We start from the raw sequence: 11,652 nt of genomic DNA on the forward strand, positions 1-11,652 counted from the left end.
CTGCTTCTCACTAGCAATTGCACGGACTCCCAAAGGTACTTTCTCGCAAGAAGTTGAGCAGAGAGACTCTGAGGGGGAAAAACATTTTTCTCTTTCTCTCATAGTTACAGAAATTCTCACAGAAGTGAGAAATACAAATTACTCTCCTGCAACTAGGTGTTGTGGAGCTTACCTACTTTTCTCCTGCCCGAAGAATCACCGTTGAATCTTTTCCTGCACCTAAAGTTTTCATCATTTTTACCATTTCTATGGCCTTTCCCTCTACTGTTCTTGATGATTATGTACATTTTATTTTGAATATAAACAGAATGAAGTATAGCTCTGAGCTGGCACTCAGCCAGAAAAAGGAAAGCCTGCTGCACAAAACTATTTCTGTGCTTTACCTGCTGATTATTTAATAGAAAATATGTCATTGGAGTGATCACATACTGAATTTTGCCTGGATCAGAATTTCATCTGCATATTACAAGGTCCAGGGAAGAGATGGCTGATAAATATAATAGATAAAAATTTTGCTTGATCTACACTAGAAAATACTTACAATGAAAAAATTTGATTTGCTTAATAACAAAAAACCTTTACCTTTATTTGAGAATCTTGTTAAGATCCATATAGACAAAAAACCCTAAGGATGCCTGATTTTCCAGCTATTTCTTCCTTAATGGTACTATGAATTAGTAACTTGCAGAATATTCTCAATGTTGCAAATATTCCACATGAAACTTTACAGAACAAATTGGTTATATATCACTTTTATGGTGTGATCCATGAAGATTTTAGAAGTAAACTGAAGGAAAGCTTGTACAAGTCACTTATTTTAATTGTAGTTAAACATCATCAGTATAGTTGAAGTAGACATGATGCAAATCCCCAGAACATTATTAGTAGTAACAATTTTAATTTTAGAAATTATACAGCTTGGTCAAAACAATGATAAGAGAATTGATACAAGAAAACTTCATTTCACTAACTTTTTAAATGTATGGATTGCTGTTACATGATATGTGTATAGCATCCTCTCTTTGACAGATTGTTTTTTAAGATATCAATAAAGCCAGCTTGTACTTACCATAAAACCTCATACTCCAGGAAGAGCACTAAGCAAGTCCCCAAATGACAATAACCTCCTAGCACATACATGAGTATAGATAGCATGGAATTAGCACTAACAGGCTCTCCTTTAGAGGCAACATTTGAATGTTTGGTCTGTATGAAGCCATTTTTTGAGAGAAATGGTTTATAACAGATGTAGAGCATTGCCCAGGACACTGGAGGCTGCTGTGAAAACGGAGGAAAAACATGTATATTCTAGGAAACCAATAGCTGTACAAAGAACATAGGTCTGTTACCCATTTTGAGGAATGACAGGTTCTGAGTACAAAGGCCAAAGGATTACAGCCACAATAATGAAATAGCTAAACTGAGAGAAATGTTTCACATTGTGTTCCAAAAAAAAAAAAAAAAAAAAAATAGAATCTCTTGATGGAAATCATATGCAACAGCATAATGTGGGACTTTGTGCATGGATTGTGGCACCAGTAGAAGGAAATAATGACAGTACTGTGATGTGGTGGCAGAGATCAGCTCAGAAGGGACATCAAGCATGGAGTGAGGACACGATGGCTGTGAGGGAAAGGCTGGTGGAGGAGGAAGGAAGTGATGAGTTTGTTGGGAATGCAAGGACTGGCCACAAAGTCAGGGCAGAGCCAGTACCACTGAGGCTTGGCTTCTGGCTTTGCAAGATTCAGCATCCCTGGATGATGACAGTCAGTGGGTCATGGGCGACAATGTGTCACACTAGTGACAGGATCCCTCGGTCATCAGTGCTTGGACCCAGCAGGGACATTTCGGTGCCCCCAATGTGCTGAGGAAGCAAAACCCAGACAATATTTTTTGGTTGGTTTATTAAAGAAATTATTCGGAGCTAAGCGCCATTGTATCACATGGATTATTTGTCTTGTTTTCTTTTAAAGAAAAGACCATGTTTTCTTGTTGTCTTTTTGTTAATTAAGCTTTAGGAGCTTGAATATTTCTCTGTATTTTAATCTGATGTCACTCTTTCATGTCGCTGTTTGCTGCAAGGCCTGGTTGCTTAGTGAGTTTTGGGGGAGAAATGGAGCTGAAGATGACTGATATTTATATCAGGAATGGAATATTACTTAGCTTAATTTTTAATGTGGTGATTACTGTTCAGTGGGGAGCAGCTGCTGGTTTTCTTCTTATTTGATTGCATTTTTAAGTTCTGGAAAGGTACTTGAAGTCAGATTGCTCTTCATGGGGTTATAAATCTGAAAGGAAAATCACAGGACAGAACAAAATATTAATTACAATGACTATTTCATTAATCATTCACAATTAATTAATCTACTGTCAGATCTTTCATGTAGACCTTAAACCAAATAATGTAAACAAGAGATTTGGTCTATGTCTATTAATTACCTGTGGTGGAAAAGGATAGGACACAAGGATGGACGTCCTATTCTTAGCACATGCTACCATGCAACTCCAACACATAAAATGGCTGAAAAAATGTTCCTAGGAGTGGTCAGATTAAATCACATTTGCTTACTTATTTCTGTATCTGTGAGCATAGCAGAAATAGCAATGATGCTTAAAAAAATTCCTACCATAAACCATCGATATATTATTGTCATTGTTGTTGTTGCTGTTGTATTTTGTCATAGGATTTAATTGTTAAAGTTCGATTTGTACTTTTAATGTCCACATGGATAGGATGTGAATTTAATACATGAAGGTTTTGTAAAAGCAAAATCTTAATAATGCTAAAGATTAAGTGAGATCTGAACTGTGCCCCTGTCACCTGATACACACATTACTTACACAACAGTACACTTATTGAATTCAGCACACTGCTGTGAAATTATGATATCATAGAAAACAAATTGTAATAAACAAATCACAATGCTGGGACCTAATTCCCAGCATTTTCCACCACCGTCCAAGCCTCCCTTTATCATAATTTATGAGTATTTCAGATTCTCTTGGCAGAATTTGGGTTTAAACTATAAATTAAGTTTGCTCATCTGGATTATTATATATTAGTTGTATAGCTTGGGCAGGGATATTTGAATTTACAGACCCAAACTCTGCCATCCTTCCTCTCCACAAAAAGCCATTTCAGTTTTTCAGCTACACCTGTTGATACACATATAGTTATATGTGTATATATGTATATATGTGTCTGATACTGTGAATACTGATAGTTGAAGCATAAAGGAAAAAGCTTATAGCTAATGCAGGTAAAAAAGGGTAAAAAGAAACAGTCAGACTGAGTGCTTGATGAGAGGAAAACATCTGAATAGTTGCAGGAGGAATAAATTCATTAAGAAAATGCAAAAATGTGCTGTTTCAAAGAGTCAAGGTTGGGGCTGTGGTGGCTGGAAATTCACACAGCAAGTGGGTTGTGACACAGAACTCTGCCGTGTCAAAGAAGGGGAAGTAATGAGCAAAAAGCCTTCCACTCCAATAACTATTCCCATCTGCCTTTCTAAAGTCACAGGCAGAAATACATTTTAAAGCCTGGCTCATATTTTTAGCATTTCTGTAGATGAGATGCCTGATAATAAATTCTGATTTATAAGACAATAACTGAGAAGAAAATTAAGTCAGATAAAGTAGGCTTAAAAGATTTTGTTTTCTGGCAACATAATCTGGCAATACAGAAAGGTGTTCCCAGCAGGCACTAGCAGATGAAGATAAGTTTATGAAACAACCTACTTTTTCTTCTCTCAGTGTGTTTAAAGACATTGAATTAGGCACATGAGATCTTCCAGGTAATAATGACAGAGCTAAAATTGGGAGTTAAGTGCATCTTTCAGTTTACCTGATTTTTGTGAAGCTCACCTATGACTTCACATTCAGGCTGCTTTTTGGTCATAAGCAAATACTCCAAAGGGCTTTGGGATGGAAAGTTGGTGACTTCTATTCCCTGCATCCCTCACCTAGTTGCATCCCTACCTAATTGCATTTCCCTAAATATAAAATAATGTTGATGGAAGCATGTTGAGCTTAATTTGTGTTTATGTGTGTCATTCTCATTGTTCCAGAGATAATTTTCTTCATGGTGATCAAGGGTAACTTTTTTCACGGTGGCTAGCAAAGGGATTAATAACACAGAGATGTTTTTGCTTTGTTTGCTTTTGTTAAGAGCTGAGCAGGAATTATGGAAAACCAAGGCCTTTTCTGCTTTTCATACTGCCATGCTGGCAAGGAAGCTGGGAGGGGACACAGCTGAGACAGGAGACCCAAATTGACCAAAGGAATATTCCAGACCATATGACACCATGCTCAGCATATAAAATGGAGGCAAGAAGGAGAAAGGGTTTTTTTGGAGTGATGGCTTTTGTCTTCCCAAGTCCCTGTTATGCATGATAGGTCCTGCTCTCCTGGAGATGACTGAACACCTACTTGCCCATGGAAAGCAGTGAATTAATTTTCTTTTTTGCTTTGTTTGCCCTTGTGTCTTTTGCTTATCCTATGAAGCTGTCTTTATCTCAAACCATGACTTTTCCAGCTTTTACCCTTCCAATTCTCTCCCCAGTCCTAGTGGCTGGGGAGTGAGTGATCAGCTGCACAGGGCATGGTTGATGGCTGGGATTGAAACAGAGCCATCACACCCAGTTGATCCTGCTTCCCAGGATGCTGTCTTTGGACAGCTTTTTCAAGCATTGAAAATGTATGCATCTTCTTACACTTCTATAATATTATATAGACTATATATATGTAACATATATTTTATGTATTATAATAGAAATAATAATGATATTATATGTATCATTATGATGATCATCAGTATTTTACAGCAGCAATTACAAAATATTCCAAGGGATTGGCTTAAAAAAGATCAAATTTATAAAGTGAAATCATCCATAATAAGACACTATCCATCACAGAGGCAACAGCCTCTGAGATCCTTTGCTCTACTGTTTTGTTGAGGGTTGGTTACTGACTCTCAACCCCTTTGCTGAAAAAAACCAAGTCTTTGATAGACATTCTTGACAGAAATTTGTTTTTCCAAAAAACAGCTTCTATACTTAAAAAGGCCATTCCAAAATAATGGTATTCACAAACCAACAGTTCTTGATAAACAGAAAGACAATACCATTTCCAGAATTATTTCAGTCACCTGGGGGTACTATATTTTATTTAATATTCATATTTTTAGTTAAAAATAATAATATTTAAATCTGACAGAGAAAAACAATAACTATTTCCATGTTTTCGTCTTTCTATTTTCTTTATTGGATTACCAAGAGAGTGACTGTATCGGTAAAAGGGGAAAACAGACTGTTGAGCCTGTTGACCCAGGCTGACTATGAAGCAAAAAGGAAATCTTAGTCATTTACAGGATAAATTTTCCCCTAAGCATAGCAGGAACTCACTGTTTTTCTCCTAAGGAAGATGCTGAAAGCCAGCTGAATTCCCTGCTCAAGTATTAACTTCAAGGGGCTAGTTTTGTTTCATGTTTCAGGAGACTGACTGAAGACTTTATTTCACTTTTATTTATTAGCATGTTAGTGTCATAGTTTATTTGAATGAAATAAATTATACTAATTAATTGTTTCCCCAGAAAAAAATTCACAAAGGTGATTAGCACTGAACTTTTCCCACACTAAAGCACAGTAAATGTCACTTCCAAATTCCTTAATGCCTATTTATCAATTTAACTTATTCTTTGCCAACTTTTCCTAACCTATGAAAAATTTAAAATTTTGTTACCTTTCATACTTTTTTAACATTACAACAGAGTGATCTTTTAAACTTTAAATTTGAAGAGATCACCCTCCATATACAATATTTTTTAAATAAATGTGAATACTGAAGAATTCTACAGCTATTGTAACATTCAGCCCAAGACAATAATTTATCTTACCTTTGTTCAATATAATTCAACACCTAAAACAAATTTTGCAATAACTTCTCTTTTTGTGCCAATAGTTTTGACTGCTATATTTCTATCCAGCTTCTTAGGATTATACTGAAATGCCATAGTTTGCTAGAAATGTTGGGTTTTTCCTGCATGGGAAATGTTGAGCTTTTAATTAAAAAAAAAAGGAAATGTAAAAAGAAACAAGGGAAAAAAGAAACATCAACATGTTAAAATGCTGCCATTGAGATTTCTAGTGTCACTGCTTTATGCTCCCTTGTTTGGTTTGTTTGGTTCTTTTTTGGGGGAGGGAGGTATGTGTGTGTATAGATCAATCTTAAAAGATGAAAAGCCTCTCTTCTATAACACCTCCCTCTCCAAAAATTTTAATGTGACCCCACTCAAGCTGTTTTGGGTAATGCAGCACAGTGGAAGGCTCTGGTGAGTGCAAGTGAGAGCAAAAAAAGCACAAATGTCTCCAAAAGGTAATTCCTGGCCGGTACTGATGAAGCTTTTATGAACAGTCCTATGCAAGTTTACTCTTGAGACAGCCACAAAACAATTTCTCTCGAAGAACTTTTCAATAGAGGGAATTCCACGTCTAATTGTACCAAGAGCCAGATGATGCAGTACACTGACAGACACAGACCACAAATAGACACCTATAATTAAAGTTTGTAAATAAAGGCCAGAGAGGGATTGACTGCAGTTCAGGTTTGTGACTGGCATGGCATTTGTTGACAGGTTCAGCTATGTATGAAAGCCATTTTAAATGCATCTACACTCTGGAAACACCTACCCTAAAAACATCAGCGCATAGGAGAACTCACTTCAGCAATGGATACAACACAGTGGGACGAATGATGCTGTGAGGACATCTCTGTCTGTAACTGCCAGTGGAGTGTGCTTGGTATGGAAACAGGAATAAAAATACAGGTAGGGGGAAACAGGACATGCTTTGTGCTTCAGTGTTAAAATGTAATATGATTTCTAAGAACTGCCACAGCTGTGGGGAGATGCCTGCTATCTGTATATATACAAGGAGGACAGAGAGGAAAAGCTACGAGACTTTTTATAGGAGGTTCATGGCATATTGAGCTGGGACCAGCTTACTGGGACCCATAAAGCAAAATATATTAAAAGCAAACAGTCAAAAGGACTCCACTGCACCAGTAATATATATTATACATAGACTTCTGTATAATAGAATATGTATATACATTATACATAGACTTCTTCCTTATCTACTGGGACAAATTTAGGACCATGTTTAATTCCTAAAATGTACCTCAGATGTTGTAAGTGCAGATCTTAACATGGACTTAATTGCAGTACCTTATACCGTTTTTAAATGAGCTACAAGGTATTTCAAATTTTAAATGCTACCCCTGGAAAAAACACTTCCTTACTGAAGAGAGGGTTAAATTACTACTGGATTATCCTACAATTCAGATTACTGTTTAGAGCTTGCATTTATGTTTTTGCTTTATTGATTTTTCACATTGTTGCCACTAGAGCTTGCTACAATGCAATCAGATCGACTTTAATATATCCATTTCAAATCACTGAGCAATGTAGATATCAAATTTCCAATCCTTCACCTTTTAATCTTCAAATTAAAAGAAGGATTTACATGTGTAAGGAAGGTAAATTTCAAAGTGGCCATCAGATAATTACATAGGGTTGTTAGGTGTTTCTCAGTATTTGCTTTGAGAATCCTATTAGTCTGGACTTACGAGACAAGCTGAGAGAGACTTAGACACAAGCATATTCTATCATATTATGTCACTCTGTTAAAATCCAATTATTCAGTGAAATGAGGCATTTTTAGCTGGGCTTTGTTTTTAAAAGAGCAGGGACAAAGTTTCAACAATGTCAAAATAACTAAATTTGACATTTTTGATGAAGGTTTTTCAGGTTTTGCTTGGTAAAACTGTTTTCATTTTAAAATTCTGGGTTTTTTTCATAATATTTTAAAGTTGAACAGTAAAATAAAATTATTTCAATTACTAGAAAAACATATATTTTTCTGCCCAACACTCCTGGATTTTTTGTTTCAGATGTAAATTTTAAAAGTTCAATCTCCTTTTCATCTGGAACTGTATTTCAAAAGCCATGAATTACTGACAAACTGAAGTACTCTATCATTCACACCGCTCTTTCTGTGATAAAATTTTTTAAGTCATTAAATACGAGTGGGCATAAAATAAGATTATTTTCTCATCAAAAGTGAAGGTCTGCATTCCAAATCTCAACACAATGTCATCTTGAAGTTACACACCACTTCAGTTTGGAAGAGAAAACCTTGGTGAAATCCAAGACAGGAAGATATGATTATAATAGTTGTCTTCTACTTTTGGGGAACTCTATTTTGCATTGATCAGTTCACTCTTGTTTTCAGTGGTCAAAACTATGGATCATCCAGTCAGATGGTTATTTCAGGTCCTGGTACAGCTTACAGGTCCTGAAGCCAGCAGCTCTTTCTTACTCTCCTCTCCTGCAGGAGTCAAAGCATGTCACCCTGATTTTTTAAGTTTTTCTAAGCCTTCTGCTGTTTACATTCTTGTAACAAACTTTCTTACACACTTTATGTAAATTACTTATTGTTTTATATTCTTTTATAGAGGAGGAAAAATTTAATAGACATTTAGTTTGTCCAGTGTCATTGGAGAGGTGGCACTGTCACCCTCCAATCCACTGTCACTTTTAGAAATCTATAAATGTTAGAGTCAGAGATTAAATAGTCTCTTTTACCCTTAGAAGAGCTACGTGTTCATGTTGTGTTATTTGGTGTCCTACAGTGACAAAAGCACAACCTGGCACACTCCTGTTTACGCATCGTTAGAAGGAATCTTATGTGCAAGGGGAAAGATAAAATGGAAGCTCATTCCAAATGAGAGCATGGTAGAACTTCATTTTGGCTCCTGTTTTGAAGACAGCAGCATGAAAAGCTAAACAAAGTTGAAAGATATGAAAATGACAGTGGGAAAGGAAGGTAATTTTTCTTTGTCAAATGAACTGCTGCACTCTTTTCTGTTAGAGAAACTGACCTAATCAAAATCAGGAGAAAATAAAATTGCTCAAGATCCCAAGAGAAAGGAGGACCCTGTCAGATAGGTAGCTGGAGGACTTAACACAGGGGCCTGCTTTCTTCTGCTTTCTCTCACATGTTCTCTTCCCAGCCTTCCCTGCACTGTTCTATTCATGTACATGGACTTAATGTTTGCTTTAATTATTACTAACAATGCAGGGGAGACAAACTCTTGGTTCGTTTGCTGGTGCTTTTGTGGTACTTTGCAGCCATCCTGAGCTTCCACAGTGCTTCAAGCAGGGATCACAGCAGCAGGGCCTTCCCCAGGATATACAGAATCACATTGCTCCTCAATTGCATGTTCCTTAAAGAGTACTTCCATGCCCCGCTGTACTCATGAGCTTTTTTTCAGTAATATTTTCTACGTGTCTCCTTACCACTGAAACATTCCATTAAAAGAAATTAAATACCTTTTGTTTTCCTTAGATTCCACTAGACCTGGAATGATGTTCTTTTTAAATAAGACCTTCTATTCTGAGAAAATTATCTGTTTTATTATATTAATACTGTTAGTTCTATCTTTCTACGTGCTTTTTTTAATACTTCACTCTCTTCTCTTGTCAGGGACCTTTATGTGGTATTGACTTCAGGTTTTAGTGAGACACGGTTTATTTTTCTTCTAATTCTTAGCTGAGAAGATAATCTAAAATAAAACAAGGTTAATTACTCTTCAGTATTTTGGTACTTCACACCATTATTTCAGGAGCAACATAATTAAGCTCACGGAAGTTTAGTTGGAAGGATACATTGTTTCATAGGACCAGGACGAAAATGTTTAATTGCAAAATCCAGAATCCTGCTTGCTCTCCTAATGCACATGTTTTGATGTCCTTTCCTATTCTAAACATCACTTTAATGTATGTCTTAAAGCACTCTAAAATCAGCGACATTAGATGCATACATCAGCAATGCAGTAATTGGTTTTTTACAGTCATCAGACCCAAAATGATGCAATGTTACTTTTTTCCTTTTTTTTCCTTTTTCAAGCATCTTCCAAATCAGGCACTGTATGTGCTATTTGTGATCCAGAAAGGATGTACAGAAAAAGAGACACCAACGAGAGTTGTCAATGAGTGTATTTAGCATTACTTAAAAATAACTGCTTCCTTTGCATGCTCCTGTTTTTATGATTTACAGGCTTATAAAAGGAAATATGACTAGAAAAATATATCACATGGGTGAAAAAATCTCTTTCCTGATTCAGGAAATGTAGAATGAGGAAAGTGCTGGGCTATATTTACAAGACGTCTTCACTTAGATCATACAAAATAGTCCCCAGTCCTCATGAATATCCTCCAGTTATCCTAACTCTGTACATGCAAGGCTGAACATGGGCAGAACTAAATGGATCACCCCATAGGATTTTTTCCACCACATCACATATGATTTTTTATCCTTGCTGTGCAGGATAGCTTGTGCCGGTATGCTCTCAAGCAAGTTGGAGTTTGGACAGATGCACTTTACAATACAGAAACACATTTCTAATTAGTCCTATGGAAATAAAAGACCACTTAGAGAGGGGACCATTGGATTTTAGAGTACTATGTATTAAATGAAAGACTCATAAAATGTTTTTTACTGAGACTGAAATGCATTAATCCATTGATTTTTACTTTGATCACTAAAAATCAATGGCACCACTGGCTTGTTTTCTGTATACACATTCTAGCCATATCTGATTTTACCCATTTCATTAAGGCAGAAGGTTCTTTTATGCGATGTCTCAGTATTTCTAAGATATATCTTGTATTTTGGGGGGGAGCTTATAATGAGTGTTATGATGTAGAATGTTTTCAATGGAAATGGACTACAGCACAATTATTTCACAAGGTTTTTTCTACTCCCTCTGATGGGTTCCATTCTCTACTGAAAAAAGTCATCCTCAGAAGTGTTAGCATTATGCTCTATGACCTTCACAGAGCATGTTTCTCTCTTTCTATTTCAGTGTGCCATCTGTGGAACTAATTTTGGTTATGCAAGAATGTTCCACTAGGAGTATTCTGGACCTCTGCTTCATGGCATAGAACGCAATCTGATCTGTAAAAAAACAGGCCATGGCTGATTCATATTATTTCATTTGCATGTGGAACCAAACTGTTTGGTGACAGATGACAGCTATATTTATATGGTGATATTTCAATGTCTGATCATGACTTTTTTTTACAATTTCGAGTGGTTTTTTGTTTTAAAGTATTCTTGTTTAGAGATACAAAGATAATAAGAAATTATGTTTTGTTTATTATTATTATTATTATAAAATACTCAAGTTGATTTAACATAATTTTTTGTCTTTGAGTTTTTCTTGTTTCTGCTCAGTGTGAATTCTTAAAATTTCAAAATTTTTCATTACACCGAAAGCTATTTTCATACCAGTTCCAGAATCAAATTCATGCCGTGGCCATCAACTGTGATTCACATATATTTTTTGGTATTTAATAATTATTTTATTATTTGAAAATTCAATAATAAAACTATATGTACTCTTCCCCCACCAATATTTCCTGTTGTATTTCATGAAAACCAAGGTGGATTTTTTTTCCAAGCTGGTTCTATTGGGTTGATATCTTCTTTTTAGTCTCTTCTGTGCCTATTTGTCCTATTTCTGTCTATGAGCTCCATTTACCTTCCTCTTCACAATATTAAACCTGGTAATGAAATTTACCAATTTTATTCC

This window comes from Geospiza fortis, unplaced genomic scaffold (genome assembly GCF_000277835.1).
Source record: "Geospiza fortis unplaced genomic scaffold, GeoFor_1.0 scaffold53, whole genome shotgun sequence".
NCBI classification, from domain to species: Eukaryota; Metazoa; Chordata; class Aves; order Passeriformes; family Thraupidae; genus Geospiza; species Geospiza fortis.